The 22,500-nt window shown below is 36.3% G+C and overlaps 1 protein-coding gene and 1 long non-coding RNA gene across 5 annotated transcripts in view; one reads left to right on the forward strand and one right to left on the reverse strand.

Annotated features, from left to right (window-relative positions):
* LOC136833064 (uncharacterized) overlaps positions 1-12,527 on the reverse strand; it is a 30,563-nt gene extending 18,036 nt beyond the window's left edge. For all 3 annotated transcript variants that reach the window (XR_010851365.1, XR_010851364.1, XR_010851363.1), the window contains exon 1: positions 12,320-12,527. This is a non-coding gene — a long non-coding RNA (uncharacterized lncRNA). The remainder of the gene's footprint in view (positions 1-12,319) is intronic.
* LOC136833036 (visual system homeobox 1-like) overlaps positions 1-22,500 on the forward strand; it is a 335,854-nt gene that overhangs the window by 19,840 nt on the left and 293,514 nt on the right. The window lies entirely within an intron of this gene.

The following is a 22,500-nucleotide window of genomic DNA, read 5'->3' on the forward strand; positions in this document are numbered from 1 at the left end:
ATGTTGCTATGGTTTTTTCCACTGAATATGTACAACTATTTGAAACTGTCCTTGAACGAAGGAGATGCCAAGTTAAAGTTGACGGAGTCTTGTTAAGTTAATTTGACGTAAATAGTAGGGTGCTATGAAAGAATGACATGTCATATATGGTGTTTTTCCTTCTCATAGATTCCGTAGAAAAAAGTGGTCGAAGATGCAAGAGATGGTGAAAACTGGAATAAGCATACATCTTTTTAATCAGCAAAACACCATAATGAACGTAAGAGAATGCATCATGTATAGAGGGATTAGGAGAAATATTTCATATATTTAGCTACATTGGTAAACCAATATATGCTCTCATGAGTTGGAATTCATCAGGTAAATTATTAAAAAGTATAAAACAAAAGGCAGGCTGAAAGAGAGATGAATACGAAATAGCCTGAAATTGCATCCGAAAACGATTGTACATTTGGTTAGGGCAATCTCTAATAGTTATAGCTACATGTTAACTATATATGTATGAAAAAGATTTTGTCGATTTCAGAATAAAGTAGTATTATGAAGTCAAGTGACAGGATAGACTGGGAAAAGAGAAAGGATTAATTTCTCATTTACGCGAGCAGATGATGAAAGGGAGATGAAGATGACCTTGATAGGTCCTTCGCACCACCTTGTGGGAGAACAGTACGTGGCATAGTCTGGTTCCCTTTGGGCAATTGATAACTCACAGAGGCGATGATGGTGTGACGATTAATATTCGTCGAAAACACACACTCAACGGAAGTTCATTCTGGATTTCCCCGTAGGGGGTTAGTGCCGTCAGTGCACCTCACACGGTGCACTGTAGGCATTATTTAAGGTTCTTTGCAGCGTCCCTTCGACCCCTAGCTGCAACCCCTTTCGTTCCTTTTACTGTAACTCCTTTCATATTCTCTTTCTTCCATCTTACTTTCCACCCTCTCCCAACAATTAATTCCTCCCGTTACACCTTTCAAGCCCTTCTACTCTCAATTTCCCTTTCAGCGCTGAATGACCTCATAGGTCCCGGTGCTTGGCCTTTGGTCTAAACTCAATATTCCATTCCATTCCATTTCATTCATTCTGGATCTGCTGCTTCTGAGAGAAAAAGACGTATGGTAAAAGGAAAACTATACGTATCACACTCGCAAACGTACTCTGTTTACATTTCGACCCATATAATCCACCTCTTGAAACGTCTAAACTGCAAAATCGAATTTCAAAGCCGATAGTGTTGAGTTTGCAATAGGAGCTAAGGCGAAGACTGACAGTTAATGAAATGTTATATGGGGTCGTATCATTTTTTTTTTTACTTTAGTAAATCGGGACTCTTTTAAATTCTGCGTATAACTTTAAACTTCGTTTGTAGTTTGGTTTCTTGATTTTTATTGCTTCTGTAAATTACATTTGATTTTCATAATTGCTGTGAGATTACAGTTACTACAAGTTTCGTTTTTACTATATTTCATTATTGTTTCAAGCTCCCCTGATTAATGTATTGGTGTTTAAGTTATGCTTTCGTAGTCACAGAAGATATAGGTAACTACTGTAAGCTCATTTATGATGATTAGCTTCTGTTGTTAGGTTAAAATTTCGTGGCTTTTGTAGATAGGTCATCTTCATCTCCCTTTTATCATCTGCTCACGTAAATGTGAAATTAATCATTTCTCTTTTCCCAATCTATCCTGTTACTTGACTAAATATTACTACTTTATTCTGAAATCGACAAAATCTTTTTGATATAGTTAACATGTCCCTATAACTATTGGAGATCGCCCTAAACAAACGCACAATCATTTTCGGATGCAATTTCAGGCTATTTCGTATTCATCTCTCTTTCAGCCTGCCCCCCTTTTTTTTACTTTTTAATAATTTACCTAATAAATTCCAACTCATGAGAACATGTATTGGTTTACCATTGCAGCTAAATATATGAATTATTTTAGGATTACTGTAGGGCCACATGATTACCTTAACAGTTTAATCTAACTTTTGAGCACTCGTAATTACCGTAAGTTGTCGGCATTACTCTTTGATTTCTTGATTATGTTGCAAGGACTACCATAAGAATTTGTGGATTACTACCAGCTTCCAAAGTCACTATAAATTTTCGTGATTGTTGCCAACCTTCATATATAAGTATAAACGCCCAAAATTACTTTCATGTCTCGTGATCACTTTCAACTTTCATGTTAACTTATGCTTATTACGTTTACTTTTCGTTTTTGTGTTGTAACTTTCAGTTTATGTGATTTGGATTTGTCGGGTCTATATTTTCTCGTTATGTTTACGTAATTTGTTCACACTTAGTGACTAATTTTGCCTTTCGTTATTACTGTCTGCTTTCTCGGATTCTTTTCGATTTTATCAAACTTTGTTGATTACTTTCACCTTTCGCGATTACTTTCTGTGATTGATTTTAGTATCAGTTATGTCTGCAGCTCTCAAGATTACTTTCAACGTTCGCGATTACCTTCAGCTTTTGTTATTACCATCGGCTTCCACCGAGATATTTGCAGTAGCTGCCGTGATTATGTGAGCATTGGATAATTTCCTGCAGCTTGTGAAACAATTCTCGTGTCAGCAAAGCCCTTTCCTTCCTCCGCCCAAACATCTCCAGAAGAGATTCACGCCCAATCATCCATTCATCACGTACGAGCTGCACAATCGTCCCTTTATAGACGAGAAAAATAGAATTGCTGGTTCTTCCAGGTTTGTTTATGCAAGGCGAATAACAACTGGCTTAAAATAAATCCCAGTGAATGCCAACATGAATGAAAGACGGCTGGTTTCTATTTTCTATAAAAAAGAATAAATGGGGGGTTTTGGCCTGGTGAAAATAACAACGCAGGAATTGTCTGTTTTGTCGATAAAAGTGATAATTTTCGGTTGTTCCTGGTCAGTACAGTCCAGTTCCTCCCCAACCTTATTTTTGGGTTCATACTTCGACTCAGATAACTTCTTATAGTTTCTCTCTCTCTCTCTCTCTCTCTCTCTCTCTCTCTCTCTCTCTCTCTCTCTCTCTTCTCATCTCTTATGTTTATATATGTTTATATATATATATATATATATATATATATATATATATACACATATATATATATAGATAGATAGATAGATAGATACAGACAAACACTTACATATACTCATATTTTCTTTCCTACTTGGCCTTCCCTCTCTCTCTCTCTCTCTCTCTCTCTCTCTCTCTCTCTCTCTCTCTCTCTCTCTCTCTCTCTCTCTAGACATGACGCCTGCAAAGAAAAGGGGAAAAGTGAGGGTAAGGCTGTCCCTCCATACAAAGAAACGGAGGCCTTTATGTCGGAACACCCAAACCCACACCCACACACGCAAGCACTTAAAAACACGTGCAGTCTTACCATTACGAGCGAGCGGGAGCCTCTCGCGTGTGCACGCAAGCGCGCCGTCAGCCGCAAGCACAATATAGACTGCAAACGCAATTGAACTGAGCAGAAAACCGTAGAGGAGTTTTGACTTCATCACAGTCTGTGGTCTGATGTGGTTACATGGGCCACCGCCTCTCCGTCGGACTTAATTATCTTTGATACTGTTGTCCCCGTCGTTATTCTTTTTCTTCTGTCATAATGAACGAAAGCAGTGATAATGATTCATAATTACGAAAATTGATATTATTCTTGTTAGTACTCCCTTTACTGTTACTCCTAGCAGTGAATGCTAATAATTTGGTCTTTTGAGTTTTTCCCTTGCTATCTGTTATTATGAATTCCATATATTCAGTTACACACAGCCTAAATTGTTTTGTAAATTTGCATGCAACGTTTGTTTATTTTAATTTAATTTATTCATTCATCCATTTATTTATTTATATCAGCGGCCTCATTTTCAACGGATGGTTGATTTACTGAGCTACATAAATATAAACATTGGATTTGCCCCCACAGGTTCGAATATAGACACCATAGTGCCTATTCGGATTTGTTTTGCATTCATACGAAAATGAATAAACTGGTATATAAAATGTAACGTAAAATTAGCCAGAAATAAGGAAACGAAGACCTTGCGTGTTTCTAAAAGGTAACAATCGCTGTGGTGTTTGTAAGGAAAGCCACGGCCACTAAACAATGCATTTTTACCCCTCATTGTGGCACAATGCGCTGTCTGCGTTGCTTGTCTTGTTTGCCTCTGTGGCCTCCTACTGATGTTTGGTTGTTTGGTGTGAGTTATGCGTAAACAATTATCTTATCAGTTTGGCTCGATGTTGTTGCTTGTCATTGTTTCGATTGCACTATGGGTAAACCATACGTTATTCATCTGTTTGTTCTGTTTGTACTTGTGCATTTGTCATCTTTCGTGTATTCATGGATCCCCGTCTGTTCATCTCACGAGTAAACTCATTTTTATCTGCTGCTATTGTTTGTGGTGGGTGCTTCCTCCAGCTGATTTTGTCTGCGTCTGCTTCTTAGCTTGTTTTTTCGTTTGTGTGAACGCGCTTCTGTCAGACTGCTTTTGATGTCGATGAGTTTCTATCTTCTGTATGTTGACGTTCTTTTGGTTCCTTTGTCTGTAATTATTTATTTACTTTATTTATTTATTTATTTATTTATTTATTTATTTATTTATTTGTTTGTTTGTTTATGTGATATTCTTATATCAGTGGATTTGTTTCTGAGGAAAGTGATATGTCAGATTTAAAGGAGATTGTGGTGATCGAAGGGTCAGTGCTGTTTGTATTTATACTTTGTGGGTCCAGTCTGTTCAGTGTTTGAGCTTTTAATCCTCAAACCCTGTTACCTGTCCCCCTACTTTTTATTCTAAAGGGTGGATTTCACTCTTAACAAAACATCCTTTTTATAATTTACGAAATACGATTGTTTTAGTCCACTTGCATAACTACCTTCCTCTCTCCTCCACACTTTACAAGGCGTGAAATAATGTTAGCTAAAATTTCGTCTAGCTGTTTTCATCTTAGGTAGTCATTGATCTGCAGATTGATAATAACAGTAATAATAATAATAGTGGAGAAACAAATCTGCAGTTACGTATGGGTACAAATATATTTAAAAATAAATCCTACAGAGATCTTTCTGGAGTCTGTTTGATTCCCCTGTTCAATTTCTTGAAAAGGAGAATCGAACAGATTCCCGAAAGCTCTCTGTACAGATTATTTTCAAATGTATTTGTACCCATACATAACTGTGGATTTGTTTCTCCATTTCAAGACTCATGCTACTATGAGTGGTTTTTTTTTAATAATAATAATAATAATAATAATAATAATAATAATAATAATAATAATAATAATAATAATAATAATAATAATAATAATGAGAAAATAAGAAACAAAGGAATTTTTATAATTACAGCTTCATGTGTCTCATAAATTCTGCATTGGAAGGAAAGAATATAGGGTTTTGGCCAAAGGACAAGCGCTGTGACCTGTGAGGTTATTCAGCACTGAAAGGGAAATTGAGTAGTAGAAAGGTTTGAAAAGTGTTAAAGAAGGAAAACCTCGCAGTTGCACGTTGAAACAATTGTTAAGAGAGGGTGGAAAGTTAGACGGAAGAAAGAGAATATGAACGGAGGTACAATAAAAGGAATGAAAGGGGGTGCAGCTAGGGGCTGAAGGGACGCTATAAAGAACCTCAGGTAATGCTTACAGTACACCGCATGAGGTGCACTGACGGCATTATCCCTCTACGGGGTAAATATGCGTTTTACAGCTGAATACACCTGACCGTGATTTATGCGGATTGGGTTGACAATACTCGCACATACTCAGGTACACAAAAACGTTACCGAATGGAGAAAGAAATGACAGGAGAGAGACTGACTGTACCCTACTAATATAAGATCCTAGATACACAGATTCGCTGGAGGACTTGATGCATTTTTTGTTTACTGGGGGATACTTTGAGGAGGAAAACGTTCAGTAGACAAATCTTCATATGGTGGAAGAGGTGTCCGGTTTCAGGAACAGGAAAATGTCCATACATTTTGTGTTTGTTGCTGCTGTTGTGGATTTTACCAGTAACCTTATGCCAGCAAAGGCTCTTGCTCCTTGGGGATCTCGGAATTATTTTAGTGAGATCATCCCCTAGAGTTTATATGTATGTGTTTGTGTATGTCGCAAGCCTTGCTGGTTCTTACCACACACACGCGCACTCTCTCTCTCTCTCTCTCTCTCTCTCTCTCTCTCTCTCTCTCTCTCTCTCTCTCTCTCTCTCTCCGCGTCCAAAACGACGGCCCAATAGCAACCCGAGCGGTGGCACGGTGTGATTGAAAACCCGTGGGTGGTCCCAAATCTGTTTTCTCGGTCCCTGCAATCACCAATTCGGTCGACCGTTGTTCAAGAGAGCGCCATCACTTGCCGTCGTAAAAAGTCGAAACTCGCGTTACCAAAGTGCGCGATCGTCAGCCTTATTGCCGGAGGTGAATTTGGGCAGGAGGGGGAGGGGGAGGTTTAACGTTAGGCATACGGGGTTGGGAAGCCGGCCTCCTCCTTGATTGTTTGCAAATATTCATCAATTATAGGCCCAAATCTGATGCAGTGTGGATGTGGGGGGTAGAGCAAGAAATGTCGTCTCTCTCTCTCTCTCTCTCTCTCTCTCTCTCTCTCTCTCTCTCCACCATAAGGTCCTGTTGTCAGATCCATAATGAAAAGGTGGGTGAGGTTGTTTTGGAGTAAATGAGTTGTCGGTTTCCGCTTCGTGTTTAGTTTTTGTTCAAGTTTCTCTGATATTCTTAATTGTCATTTGTTCATGTATTTTCAATAATACCCTTATGGATATTTATCTGTCAACCTAGACGCACTTTATTGGCACATTACATTTTCGAAAACGAGATTAATGGTCATGTTTTATAAGTTCAGGAAATAATAATAATAATAATAATAATAATAATAATAATAATAATAATAATAATAATAATAATAATAATAATAATAATAATAATTCCTAAGATTATTATGATTGGGGTTATGTATAATTTCCCCTTTCACAGATTCATGATATAAAACAGAAATTATATATCACTTACTTTGCTTTTCAGATAATAGGAACACTGTACGAAAACTAGTATTATTTGCTAAAAACAATAAATTTTGTACTGCGCGTGTTTCATGATAATGCATGAATTCTGCGTTTGTATCCAGAGGTTTGAAATAGTATAAACACTTTTTCTACTCGCAAGTATTTCGATAACAATGTACAATATAATGTTATTGACATTGATGTGTATAGGTTTGCAATGTTTTGTTTTTTTGTAAAGTGCTCATGGTATTTAATAATAGAAATGCCGGCTAAATGTATTGCCCAATCAAAAATATATTGTTTGGATATATGTCAGATGCGTCGTCAGTTATTGAGTTGCCAGATGCTTCATTTCGAATACTATTTTGCATCCAGTCCGTTTCAATTTAGCATCATGCACATCAAGGGTAATCAATTAGGTGGATATCGTCTCGGTTGGTAAACAGAGTCCAGAGGTACCCACCATCTCTTGTTCCCTTTAACACCTGACCACAGTTACTTCTGCATATTAGATTCTTCCAAAAATATCCACTATCTTAATCATCTTCGCTGTTAATTATTAAAAGGAAAAGACTTATGACTATAATAATCCTGCCCTACATTGCCATCGTTGTACGTTTCTCTAACTTTGACCAGTTAGCTATATAGCTAAAAATACGTTCACATCATCAATATGGAAGTCAGTTACATATAATAACTTATATAAAAGGATTCTAAATCAGTCTAGCATGAGGTAACACAAAAAGTTCATGGATTAGAGGATAAACACTCTGAGATTATTTTCGAAGAATAAAGTGACGTGAAAGAACTACATGACTGAACAATGGAAAAATGTAAAACAATCATGATACGTATAAAGAGCGTCATGTAGAGTCATTCAGTGTATGATAGATGAAGGGGATAATTCTTTATGTAACTTTTAATTACCATTACATTTTCACTTAATATTAAGCCAAGAGGACTTGATGAAGAATGCTAATTGTCAAATGTGCTTTATAAATGATTAAGAGTTTTATTTTATAAATATAAATATCTGTCTTGAATAATTTGTTTACTCCACAGATGGTAAAACTTTCACTCGTTTTACCTCTTTGAAACACGAAATGAGAGAAAAAAAATATTGAATGGTATCCATATAAACATAACACGTCCACATTAGTGTGACATACATACCTAATTAACATACGAATATGTGGACATAATTGGAGCTTTTAGTACTGTGCGAGATATAAGCGAGCTAACATACAGTATGTATATATTTGTATGTCGAGTATTCTAATGAATGATTATATAATATATACGAGTATATATATATATATATATATATATATATATATATATATATATGCGTGTATGTGTGTGAGTGTATAATCATTCACTTGAACACTCGACATACAAGTATATACATATGTTTATATGGGTACCATTCAATATTTTTTTTTTGTCTCATTTCGTGTGTCAAAGAGGTAAAATGAGAGAAAGTTTTACCATCAGTGGAGTAAACAAATTATTCAAGATGGTTATTTATATTTATCAAATAAAACTCTCAATCAATTATAAAGCACATTTGACAATTAGCGTTCTTCATCAACTCCTCTTGGCTTAATATTAAGTGAAAATGTAATGGTAATTAAAAGTTATATAAAGAATTATCCCCTTGATCTGTCATACACTGTCTAAATGACTACATGACGCTTTTTATATGTATGATTGTATTGCATTTTTCATCGCTCAGTCATGTAATTCTTTCACATCACTTTATTTTTTTCGAAAATAATATCAGAATGCTTATCCTCTAATCTATGAATATATATATATATATATATATATATATATATATATATATATATATATATATATATATATATATATATAAATATATATATATATATACATACATATAGTATATATATATATATGTAATATATATATATATATATATATATATATATATATATATATATATATATATATATATATACAGTATATATATATATAATATATATATATATATATATATATATATATATATATATATATATATATATATATATATATGATAGGGGAGAAATTTGAAGATAAATAAGTGGTATTATGGTGTGAGCAGGTGAGAGGATGGATGAAAATATTTTGAGATGGTTCATTCGTTTGGAAAGAATGTCAATGATAAGTTGGTAAAAAAAAAAAAAAACTATTCCTCAGAGGTATCAGGTGGCGGGGAGGAGGAGAAGAAGAATCAGAAGGTGCTACAGAAATGTATTCAAGGAAATGATAGGATGAAAGTACCATAATCTCCTGAATTCTTAAAAATACAAACAAGATAGAGGTGAATGGCGCAGTGAGTATAGGAGCATTCGACAAGTTGCCAGTATGTAGGTGTATGAAAGTGATGATGATGTAAGTATTATACTGAACCAGGGGTTCACCCACGATTCAGCTGCTTAAAGGAAGGATGTGGCAGTGACCTTGTATTGTTTTTTTTATCCGTAGACATTGACTGCTAGGGGAAACGGCTTAATGTTGAAAAAACAAGTATATTCATATATAATGTATGTATGTATGTATGTATGTATGTATGTATGTATGTATGTATGTATGTATGTATGTATGCTACAACTTTGTTTTCATGCCCGTGAAATCAACAGTCCTACAGAGACAAATAGCATCTAATAATACGTAAATAATATTGAAAAACATTATTGCAAGTATCATCTTTCATCCTTTTTTTAATCCTAAGCCATCGTCTTTGCATCCTATAGGCCAGTGGATAGATGTTTAAACCTCTAATGACTGTTTGTGCACTTTTTACCTAATAACTAACTCTCAAAGTTGCAATAGATACAAATCCTAAATGCAGCATGAAATTATATTCAAGTTTTATTCAACAGTTGGAAGAAATATAATAAACAGAGTTTTCACATTCCATCATCACTTGACTAACATTTACTTTGTCATCGAAAATATGATTGTTAAGTCCCATGATGCAATTGTACTCCCAATTTGCACGGAAAGCCTGAAATAGGATTGCTCTATTCACCAAACAAAAAAATTGTCGAGTACACAATGAATTAATTGGAATAATGCACAATAGCATTCCTGACCACGAGCACATTGGTTTTTAATGATCGGGAAAAAAACCAACGACAATATATATACGTTTTGTCACAATACATAGACAGACATTATATGAAAAACTGTGCCCTGAAAATATTTTCATTCGGTGTACATAATATTTCAGATTAGCACAGTGAGGCACAACCCTTTTATAAGTAATTGGACGCCATTTGCTGGCTCTGCGTACGATTGTCAGCAATTTTACTCTGAAGAGAAAATTTTTTTTATGCACTTGCATGACTAGTGAGTGAAAACTCGAAAAAGAGACAACTGCTTATAACAAATATAACAAGAGTTGTCCATTTGGCCCACAGGGACTATAATTTATAATATATACATCCACACACGCAGGCCAACAAACAACACACGCATATATATACATACATATATATATATATATATATATATATATATATATATATATATATATATATATATATATATATATATATATAATATATATATATACAGTATATATATTAAATCTATTGTTAAAAGATACATTGAATTAATTATTAAATTTCCAGTTACAAATATTCATATAACAATATTATGCATATCTATCTATCTGTTTATATATATATATATATATATATATATATATATATATATATATATATATATATATAAACAGATAGATAGATATGCATAATATCGTTATGTGAATATTTGTAACTGGAAATTTAATCATAATTTCAATGTATCTTTTATTCACTATAAATTTCGTGTCTCGTTCTATTTTCCCTTTCTAGAAATTATTAATACCTTTACAGTAATCTCAAATATCCATTCTTCCATGCTTGTGCAAGCATATTTAAATATTCTTCATGTGTCCTTTCATTTTCTCTGTTAGATAAAATCATCTCAGTTACACCGAAAGCCCTGAATATTTCATCTTACAGACTATGATTAATATGAACTTGTATTTCCTTAATATTTTCGTATTTATTAACTAGCTATATCATTATTTGGCTATCTTTATATAAATTCAAGTCTTTATATAAATTCAAAGTTATATTTTGTCATATTTGCTATATCGCCGTTTGCATAGATAGGCAAAATTTCATTTCTTTGTTTTAGCGTCATATATGTCTACTTATTGTTTACATTATGGTAAATATTAGTTTGCGTTATGAATGTTATTTCGGAAATTTAACTTTGTGAATGTCATGGACATGCCGACACAAACACACGCTAAAATGTATAAATAAATTAATGCATATATATATATATATATATATATATATATATATATATATATATATATATATATATATATATATATATATATATATGTATGTATGTATGTATGTATGTATGTATACAGCACACACATACATACATACACACACATATATATATATATATATATATATATATATATATATATATATATATATATATATATATATATATATATATAGGCATGCAGTTGTAATTTTATATCTCGTTACGCTTAACAAATATTTTGAACTACTTTTCCCTGACACGTCAGTTGAAATAGTATGACATTTTTATACATGTTCCGCTCGATTTGATCACTAAATGTATACGACACTGCAATTCCAGATTCATGTTTAATAATTTTTATATAATCTTCTGTTAGTGGTGCAGTTCTGTTTATTTGTATTCCTGTATATTAATGTAGACGGTCGCGTTACTGAGATTATATAATATACTATATATATATATATATATATATAATATATATATATATATATATATATATATATATATATATATATATATATATATATATATATATATATACATACATGCACACACACATATCGGTAACGCGACCATCTAAATTAGTATACAGGAATACAAATAAAAAGAATCGCGCCGCTGCCAGTGTTCTACCGTTAATGTCGGCACACGGCCGCTGCACTTTGGATGCTATTTACAGCTGGATGCTGTTATGTACTAACGGTTAATGGGAAGGGTTTACATGCTGGAAACTTAAACCTACCCCGATCCTTCCGTAGACAGGATCAGCGACGACAACAATTAATATTTTCCCGTTCGTCGCGGATTCCCGCCTTCCAGATCCGTTTGATAACAGTTTCTCTCATCTGCTTTGCTTGTCTCGTACCCGCCCTCACAAACCACCCACCCGCCCTTTTCCCCTTCACGAAAACACTGTTGTGACCCAAATGGTCCTCTAAGCGTTTCCTAAGGCCTTAAGTCGTTTTTACCTCGTGTGCTGGCGAAGGTGGAATTGGCGTTTGGCTGTGGACGTAGATGGGTGCGAATGATGGGGATGGTTAAGTAAAACTGGGTGTGAAGATGTGATGCAAAGCCAGTTGTACCACCACCTCTCTCTCTCTTTCTCTTTCGGTCTTTCTCTCACTCTAGTCGAGGTATTCACACCACCAACACAAAGCGTTCCACCCGCCCACCAGTAGCCACCTCTCCGAGGGACGCAGAGACTCGCCTTCCCGAACTCCTTTTCCCGGAGCCTGGCGTTCCAGCTTCGTGTCACCTGTTGTTGTTGTTGCTCACTCTTCTTCTTTTTCTTCTTGTCATATGAACCTTTAGAGATGACCGCTGCAGCTTCGTCCATTCTGTGCTCAGATACAAAGATGATGCAGAGAATAATTGGGCTAAAGTCAAATTTTGCTCTGAAGGATCTTGGGGACGTCCTGAGGGATTGGGCACGATATACCGCAAGCAGTCCCAGACGGGTTCCATGGGACAGCACCCGGCCAGCCCACAAACTGCATTTCGGTTTCCAAATTAGCTATCATTAGTAGGCTTAGACCAATCATGGATCGTTGAGCGCACAAAGACCTTTTGGCGTCTCCTTCTCTTCATCATTCTCTTCTTACTGAGCCTCAAATTCTCTCTCTCTCTCTCTCTCTCTCTCTCTCTCTCTCTCTCTCTCTCTCTCTTTAATTCTCCAGAAATTCGAATGGGATAATAGCAGTGGCACGTAATAATAATCGCCATCCACAAAATGTATGGAAGGTTTCTAAAAGCTTCGGACCGCCATAGAGTGGTTAAATATAATAGGTTAATGAGCAGTTATCATCATTAGACGACCCGATTAATTCCAATTTGTTAACGTTTGATTGGAGATAGGGATGGAATTACAGAGGGGGAGGGGAGGGGGAGACGAGAGCCATGGGGGTCTCTGATTTGTAGATATGGGTGCTCTGAAATTAATTGTTGTAGTGAGAGATGGAAGTGTGCGTTTTCGGTCTCACATCTGTCCTCTCGCGCTTTCCCTTAGCTGGTTGGTGCTGATGGGATCAGTGTTGCTGTACAGTTCTTGTCACTGACTGTCAGTTCACTGCCTGTCAGTCGGTAGCGCCATGACATTTGCCAGTCGTCGAATCAATAATGGAACGGTTTTAACACTTAGTTTTAGTTATCGTAAATATTTCAGGCGTGGGTTATGGCCATGCCCTTGCCCTCTCTCTCTCTCTCTCTCTCTCTCTCTCTCTCTCTCTCTCTCTCTCTCTCTCTCTCTCTCTCTCTCTCATTATTTCTTACATAGTCTACTTCCACATTCATGCAAGATCAGTACGTCGTGGTTTACTACTTTATGTTTTTTTTTTCTTGCACAGCTTTTTTCTTGCTTCGTGAATGTCTCTTTTTTTCATCTTCCTCTTCTTCCTCCTCTTATTATTATTATTATTATTATTATTATTATTATTATTATTATTATTATTATTATTATTAACTAAAAAAGCAAATGTTTACATAAAAACGCCTAAAATAGCATGATCTTGTCAAGCAATTTTCATAGAAATGTATTTTCGATATAAAAAAACAATGCAAGAGAAAGAAGAGAAATAACAACAAAACAGAGAAAAGGGAAAATAAGAGAAACTTAAAAAGAGGAAAAAACTAAATAGGAAAATAACAGACCTCAAAAAATTACGACAGAGATTATAGGGTAGTTAAGAAATGTATGCTATAACCCCTCGCCCCCACCCTCCCAGCCCCCGCTGAAAAAATATATATCGGAATCTTTATATAAGTTTTGATATTGATTTGTTTACTTTGGTCGATCCGCTTTTCACATTATGCCAATAGTTAATTTCCCAAATCCTATTCCGTTGCCCCCATTTCAAGGCTTTGAATACAAGGTCTTCTTGGCCGATGTCACTTTTCCTTTGTTATCAGATTATAGTAAACACCTCTATCTCTTTCTCAAGGTACGACAGACCTGAAATACAGAGCAATGCAAGAAATTGTAATGAAGAAGTGTAGTCTTATCAGAACTTTTCTGCAACTTGTCTCACCAGCATCACACCCTTTGCAGTATTTGCCTTTTGTCTAGACTCTTTGCTGCTTTTTATTCGCGTTTTTTTTTACTAAGTTTTTAATATCTTCTTTACCAACTCTCTTGTCGCTTTTGGTAAATCCTTCAAAATTCATAAAATGTTCTTTTGCTTCTGTTGCGCCAATATCCTTCAAAGTCTTGCATCTCAGTACGACAGTCTATACGGAACCTTCAACTCATCTAGGATTGCTTTAACGACACCATTAGGTAGGCCTACTTTGGTATGTCACGCGTAGGCTTGTAGGTTTAGGCAGGAAGTGATATAAGGATGGGTCGTTTTGGATTATGGGTTTTCGATTGCATAATAATCATTGTTCAAGTCAAACTAACTACCATTCTTGTGCTAACATGGGCAAGTTAAATTTTCATTTTATGAAGATGCATAATTTCTGGACCACAATATCAATATTCCCTTGGGGGTGTACTGCCGTCAATCCATCTCACATGGTGCATTGTAGGCATTGCTTAAGGTCTTTTTCAGAGTCTCTTCAGCCTCTAGCTGCAACCTCTTTCATTTCTTTTACTGTACCTCCTTCATAATCTCTTTATTCCATCTTATTTTCCAACCTCTCCTAACAATTGGTTCACAGTGCAACTACGAGGTTTTCTTCCTGTTACGCCTTTAAAACTTTCCTTTCTCCTCGGTTTCCCTCTCAGCGCTGAATGACCTCATAGGTCCCAGCCCTCGGCCCTTGGCCTAAATTTTATATTCCAATTCCAATTCCAGTTCTGCAGTATCATTACGAACGCTCGACTGTAAGTCAGGTTATTCTGGGTAAATGCTATATCAAATTTTTCACAGTTCTGATCATCCTTGGAATTCAGATCTTGCCAGATGATGCCATGCGCCAAATCTACTAGATTTGCTGTTAGTTCTGTCATTCGGGCCTTTTTTTTTATAGGAGGTTCATCATGTCAAAGTTTTCTAGAAGTTTTATTTCTGGTGTGATCAAATTGTGGAGTAATCTTCCTAATTATGTAGTTGAATCGTTGGAACTTCAGAAGTTCAGTCTTAGTGCAAATATTTTTATTCATGTTTTTTCTTATTCGCCTAATTGTTCTTTGTCATATTTATTATTATGAGTTATTTATCATACTTGTGTCACCTTTTTTCCTGTTTTATAGTTTTTTATTCACTTCTCTTTGACTTTTTCCGTACAGGGCTGCTTTTCCAACTGGGCCTTTGGCTTCTAGCTTTCTGCTTCTCAAGCTGGGGTTGCAGTTTGTCTTGTAATAATAGTAGTGATAAAATTAGTATTCATCAGTTACTACCAGTCAAGTTACAGTTTTTGTAATTGTGATACCATCTTCGTTTTCTTCTTAATACCCCCGTAACTTGCCAAAAAAGTAATATCACACAGCGTCCCACAGCATATGAGCAATAATATATATATATATATATATATATATATATATATATATATATATATATATATTATATATATATATATATTTATATTATATATATATATATATATATATATATATATATATATATATATATTATATATACAGTATATATGTGTATTTATATTATATATATATATATATATATATATATATATATATATATATATATATATATATATATATATATATATATATATATATATATATCTTTAGGGCCTTAAGGAATAAACAAGGAAAATTAGATAAGAATGTTGACATGTAACTATACTCTCAATTGTACAATTATACACTCATACACAGTGTGTATTCACATCGTACAAATCTATTCATCTTGGTTTAACCTCATTTTTTCCTCACTCCCTCAACGATCATATAACTCCCATCATCTTCCGGCCTGTTTTTTTTTTTTTTTTTCGCCCTCGTATCCTGAATTTTTTTTCCTGTATAACCTTTACTCTTCTTCAGGCCACAGAAGGCGTGAGTTTTATCTCTGAGCGCGTCGCCTTCTCAAAACGGTTCGCGCACATTCCCAATTTCCTTTCTTCCCTTTTTCTTCTTTTTCTTCTTTCTTCTGCAAGTCAGTCAGCGCCAAGAAGAAGCATTTCCGTCACTTCCGGCTGGCTCTCCCTTTTAACGTCTTGTCGTGCTGGTCATTGGCGTAGGAGGAGGAGGAGGAGGAGGAGGAGGATGAGCAGGATGAGCAGGACGCACGTTGTCCACTGCATCGGCGACGAGCTTACACTCCCTTGGGAGGGCTGCCCGTTTCACGCTAAAAAAGGGCGTCAGAAATGTCCCTAATGTCACACAAAATGCGAATAAATACGACGCGATGAGAAACGTGTGGGTTGTGGTGTGAATGTCGAGGGTAACTCGAGCTGGCTCTTTCAGTCTTCGCGACGGGGGGTACCAGCAGCGGGCCAGGGGTTATAACTTCTTTTTCTCTTCATCTTCTTCTTCCAGCGGACGGGCGAACGTAGCGTCATCTAGCGCGATTGTCTGTGATTGGTCGGTGCATATTCATTAGCCAATAAGGAGAATGATCTTGCTTCTTCGCGGCGTCGAATGCCGGAGGTCGTTTTATTTGTAGTCATATTGTCCCTCGCTGGAGTACGCGAAGAAAATAGAAAATAAAATACTTGCTGAATATTTGTCCCTTCATAACACTTCCTTTTACCGAGTAGCTGTAATTCTGTTTTCCCACAATCAAAGAGAAGGGAGATTAGGAAAATCCACACGACAAAACAGAAGCCAAACGTATCCTCTGGGGCTATTTTCAATCACAGTAAAAGGACTAATAAAGATAATTGCTCACGCCACCTTTGAAGGGTTGCGCGATGCATCTACTATGCCGACGGTGTGACAGAAATCATAGCTAATTTTGAGGGGATATTTGTATAAGAGACGTAGGTGTAGGGGCTCTGACAGTTTCTCAGACTGTGAGATGTTAAAAGGAGGACAGAAAGACGCCGTAAGAATGTAGAGAGAAGAGAGAGAGAGAGAGAGAGAGAGAGAGAGAGAGAGATGACAAGCCTCATTTCAAAGGTTTTGCATATTAGAAGCTTCAGCAGCAGTTATGTGATGATGATGGGCAGGAGATGCGTTTTTGGGCTTTGCTGATCCAGAGCATAAATTCCAGTGTCCAAAAAAACAGAAACGGGACGTAAACTAAGGCACTGAAATCGTACTTTAAGAAGAGCAAAGAAAAGATATTGGATATTTTCCGTATGGAAATAAATTTCAGTATATCATATTCGAATAAAAAAGAAAAGCAGAAAGCACGTTTAACGTAGCAATAAGAAAAAATAGCACAGCAGTAAATAAAACAATTAAAAAATACGTCGAAGTTTCTTCAGCGCAGTCGAGTTTTCTGTACAGCGTGTGATCAAGGCCACCGAAAATAGATCTATCTTTCGGTGGTCTAGGTATAATGCTGTCCTATATCGTTGTCAGATGCACGCTTATGGCTAACTTTAATCTTAAATAAAATAATAAAAAAAAACTACTGAGGCCAGAGGGATACAATTTGGTATGTTTGATGATTGGAGGATGGATGATTAACATAACCAATTTGCAGCCCTCTAGCCTCAGCAGTTTTTAAGATGTGAGGACGAACGGACATACAAAGCCGGCACAATAGTTTTCTTTTACAGACAAATAAAAAAGGATGACGTGGAAATACTGGCAATGCATCGAAGACCTACAAACAAACTGAAAACAGATATCCTTCATAAAGGGACTTCATTATTTCACAAATCTTCATAAAATAAACTGAACTGCTGATGAGGACAAGACATTATTTTAACGAACTACAACACGAGGCAAGGAAGTAATCTGATCACCGTTGCTGACAGGTGATTTTTTTTTAAAGGATTTTAGGGTGACATGATTGTCTGATAGACAGATAGCAATAAATAGGTTGTTGATTGTTCTCCCTCTCAACAACGTTTGATATAATAACTCGACATGATACCTTTCTTAAGAATAGCCGAAACCAACAAATGCATATAATGGAATACCTTTAAGTGCATTTTTTTTCTAACTATTACCATGAATATTATTGAGTCAGGTTCACTAGGTAGTATAAATGGCAAAACATCTTGCACTAACATTGCCCAGTAATTCCAGGCAAATAAGAGAGGTGCATCATTGGGTTTCATTCAAGTCATTATAGCTATAAGAACACCCAATCGCAGGTTAGTGTAAGTCATGCCATGAATAAGAACCTCTAATAAATATCCTAGAATCTGAATTTTTCCTCCCATGAAACATCCGCTGACTAACCTGGACACATTTATGCACGAATCCTTTCAGGTATTTCGTGCTCTCTCATACCTCAAAGCGTAATGTCGGATATTTGCCAGTATAGCTTCTCCGCTACTCGACTGATCCAGACGATCTTGTTTCCTGTACATTCTTGTTAAAGGTTTTAAAAACAATTTTACCTGTGGCTCAGTTCAGATCGATATTATCAGTAATTATCATTTAGACTCTGAAAAAACAAACGTTCCTTGACTTGACCCCTGTCAAAAATGTTCTCATTACTGACGCGTATATTGGAATGTGCTTTTGGGAAAGTCTTAGTAGCAGGAAGTTCTTTTAGTGGAGGAAAGTGCAAAACCTTATATCTTCCTCCTTCTTTACGATTATCGTTGCACTGAACTGTCGACATTTTCTGGCGATGAGGTCACAGCCATGACTCTTCAACCAACCATATTCATATCTGTTAGTGGTAAAACTAAAATTTGACATATTAATTAATAATTTTGTTCTTTTTTGGACGAATGTTTTCATTCTTTCATTGGGGACAAGGATCTGTCGCTTTCTTCGAGGTAATTCACGCTTTTCCTTCATCAGCTTCCTCTTTTTCCTTCAGCCCTGACAACATGAGTCTAAATTTCATCTTCCATCAGCCTTCGGCCCCAAAATAGTATCGTCAGCTAATTAAGCTTTTGTAATTGCAGAGGCCTAATTTGTTTTATTTCGAATAGCTTTTAAAATTCTAACGTTACATCAACAAAAGGAGATATGAACATGACGTCATAATTGTAGATTCTTATATGGGGATAATAATTTCTTCACAATCTCGTCACCGCGGGAAAATTCATGTCATATTTTGGCCGTGGCTCTACTCTTCTTAGAACAATTCGCTTGAAGTGTCATAGACTGTTTGTATTATTATTATTATTATTATTATTATTATTATTATTGTTATTATTGTTATTATTATTATTATTATTATTATTATTATTATTATTATTATTATTATTATTATTATTCAAAGTATGGTGGCATACACGAACGCAGATCTAACAGATTAACCGCAGACTTAACAACACCGCCATGAAAAATCAGTGAGAAAAACCGTAATGGCAACTCACATAAGTGCTAACGAGAATGGTGTTTTATCCATTCATCTGTTGATCAGTGATGATAATAATAAACTATAATAATAATAACTTTTAAGCTGCCTTATAATTGAACATGCTCTTACTTGGTTACAGGCAGGATATATTCTGTATATTCATTGAAGACCGGAGAGATGCCATGAATAGGTGGAGAACGAATTTTCTTGTTTCTGAACACAATCATTAGCTTTCCTCTCGTTGATTCTTGAATCTTGCGTCTTGAGATAAGGATTTTATTAGTTTCAACTCTGCGAAAAAAAAACCGTGTTACACGTTCACGTACATACACACACAAAAACACACGCGTTACACGTTCACACACACACACACGCACACACACACACACACACACACACACACACACACACGCATACCTGGTGATAAAACCATTGTGGATTTTAACGTCAATTTCCAACATCCGCGAGGCGAGATGAATTCCAGATTCGATTCAATATTGTTTCCTAATATGTATGACGATGGAAGGCCTCTGTTTAACAATCACTGAATGGGCTGTACAGTTACGTTAATATATGATAATGTACTGATGGCATCCACAATAAGCGTAATTACAGTAATACTCTATTAAATGTCATTAATGGACTTTTAGTAGAGGTATTATTATTGATGGTGATTGTGGGATTAAATACAGGAATTCGATTGATATACTTTAGATATTCATGAGAGAGAGAGAGAGAGAGAGAGAGAGAGAGAGAGAGAGAGAGAGAGAGAGAGAGAGAGAGAGAGAGAGAGTCCGAATGGAATTGATTACAAGCTCAAATATAAGCGCTTACAACATTCTCAGCTAAAACACTTCAAGGTGGTTTTATAGCTTGAGCGTCTGGGTATATATATGTACACAATCACTTAGAGTACGCACTGTCTCTGATAGTAAGTCAGTTGTGGTAGGTCGCAGTCATGGTGAAAAAAGCACAAGTCTACCAGCTTCATCCGAAAAATAAAGAATCAAAGCTCGTATTATAAGAGTTATTTATTTTAGTGCTGAACGAGAAATGTCCAGTTATTTTTCAACTGAATTCTCGGTATGTCTGCTTTTATCAGCTTGCCTTTTTACCCGCAGATAGGAATGATTTAATCCCCTCTCGACACGGCCTGTGCGGGGCGTGTCTCATCTAACCAAAGAATTCCTAATGCTTCTTTGAGTGAAATCACGCGGATAATTGTGCTGCTGCTATGGAAAAAAATAAGAAAGAAACATATTTTCGTTGTTTTCACAGTATATCGTTTCCCCCCAAATCCTGGAATTTGTGGCTCCGCGTCCTCAAAGAGGGAACATTAATATTCCTCCTCAAACAATGGAGGAGGAGGCGTGAACACACATACGCCACAGAGGATACTCTCCCTCTCCTCTCGGAGCATCTTCATCGTTATCATCCCCTAAGACAAACATCGGCCCCATGTACGACACATCTTCCACCTGCGGTCAGTTATCAAGCAAAACATCATCGTGAAAACATCATCTCCTTCTGCCTTGCGCTACTGACTCCCCGAGTTAAAAGTAAACATTTTGACACTGGGTGTTGGCTTAATCTCTCCAGCGCCGTCTCCCTTCCTCCCTCCCTCCCTCCCTCCCTCCTTCCCTCCTTCCTCCTCCTCCTCCTCCTCCTCCCAACACAAGAGCCCTCTCCTCCATCCAGCCAACCCGAAAGCCATCCAGACACAGCCACCGAAGAGGCTTGGGAGGGACCTTCGGCCGCTTACCGATGTCCTCCGCGGTAGGCCCGACAATCTTGTTATAATGATCTGTCTCCTTGCCTCCCAAACACAGCCATACATAATCCCCGAGGGTTTAAGTTGTAAAGCGCATGAGGGAATGATTTCTTAACCCAGATATATTTGCAATGCAAGATAATAACAGTTGGTTTTTCCCTTAAGTCTGTTTATTTCCGAATTTCATTCCGTTGGAAAGTATTGGGTTAATCTTCTGTCACCTGTAAGCTGCCTGCAAGTGGAATAGCCGACGCCTGCAAGCATGCGTTTTTAAGAATGTCTGTCCGCCCGCGCGTATATTTCCGTGAGTGCTTGTGTGCATTCGTATATATGGATGCGTGCTTGTGTGTGTGTCTATGTATGACGTATGTAGACGTGTGTGCGTGTTTGATTGTATGGCCAAGTGGGGTCCGTCTGGTTCTTTGTTCCTCCCCACACAAGGACCTTTTATAGTTTTTCCCAAAATTCTGGAAGTGCGTGAATAGGCCTCACAATGAGTCCTTTAAGGTGACTGCGGGACAAGTCCATTTTGTCCCTATGTGACGAAAAGAGAGGAATGGAAAAAAAGAAGCGAGAAAAATGAGAACGGAACATTGATTAGCTCGAGAGTCTATTTAAGATATTTTCTCTCTCCCTCTCTCTCTCTCTCTCTCTCTCTCTCTCTCTCTATGGGACATTGGTCTCTCTACTATGGCCGAACGTATCGGGTTTTCATCGGTGTGGTCGGAACCTGGTTGCGGTGAAGAAAATAAATCGAATGGAATTTCTTGAGGAGTATTGCGTTTCATCAGTACGGGTGACTTTAATTGGAGGTTTAGCCAGAGGTTTTGACATATTTGACAAATACGTGCATGATTTTATCCTGATATCAGGTTTCACTGGCATGGAGGATAGTTTCACCGGGTGCTTTTTAGACGGAAGTTTTGATATGCCTGAAAAGAATAATGAACATTTAAAACCAACTCAGCATTTCACTGATATTGGAGATGGTTTGGATTGAAGGTCTGGCCATAGCTTTTAAACTTTTTTTAGATATTACCAT

This window comes from Macrobrachium rosenbergii, chromosome 4 (assembly GCF_040412425.1).
Source record: "Macrobrachium rosenbergii isolate ZJJX-2024 chromosome 4, ASM4041242v1, whole genome shotgun sequence".
NCBI lineage: Eukaryota > Metazoa > Arthropoda > Malacostraca > Decapoda > Palaemonidae > Macrobrachium > Macrobrachium rosenbergii.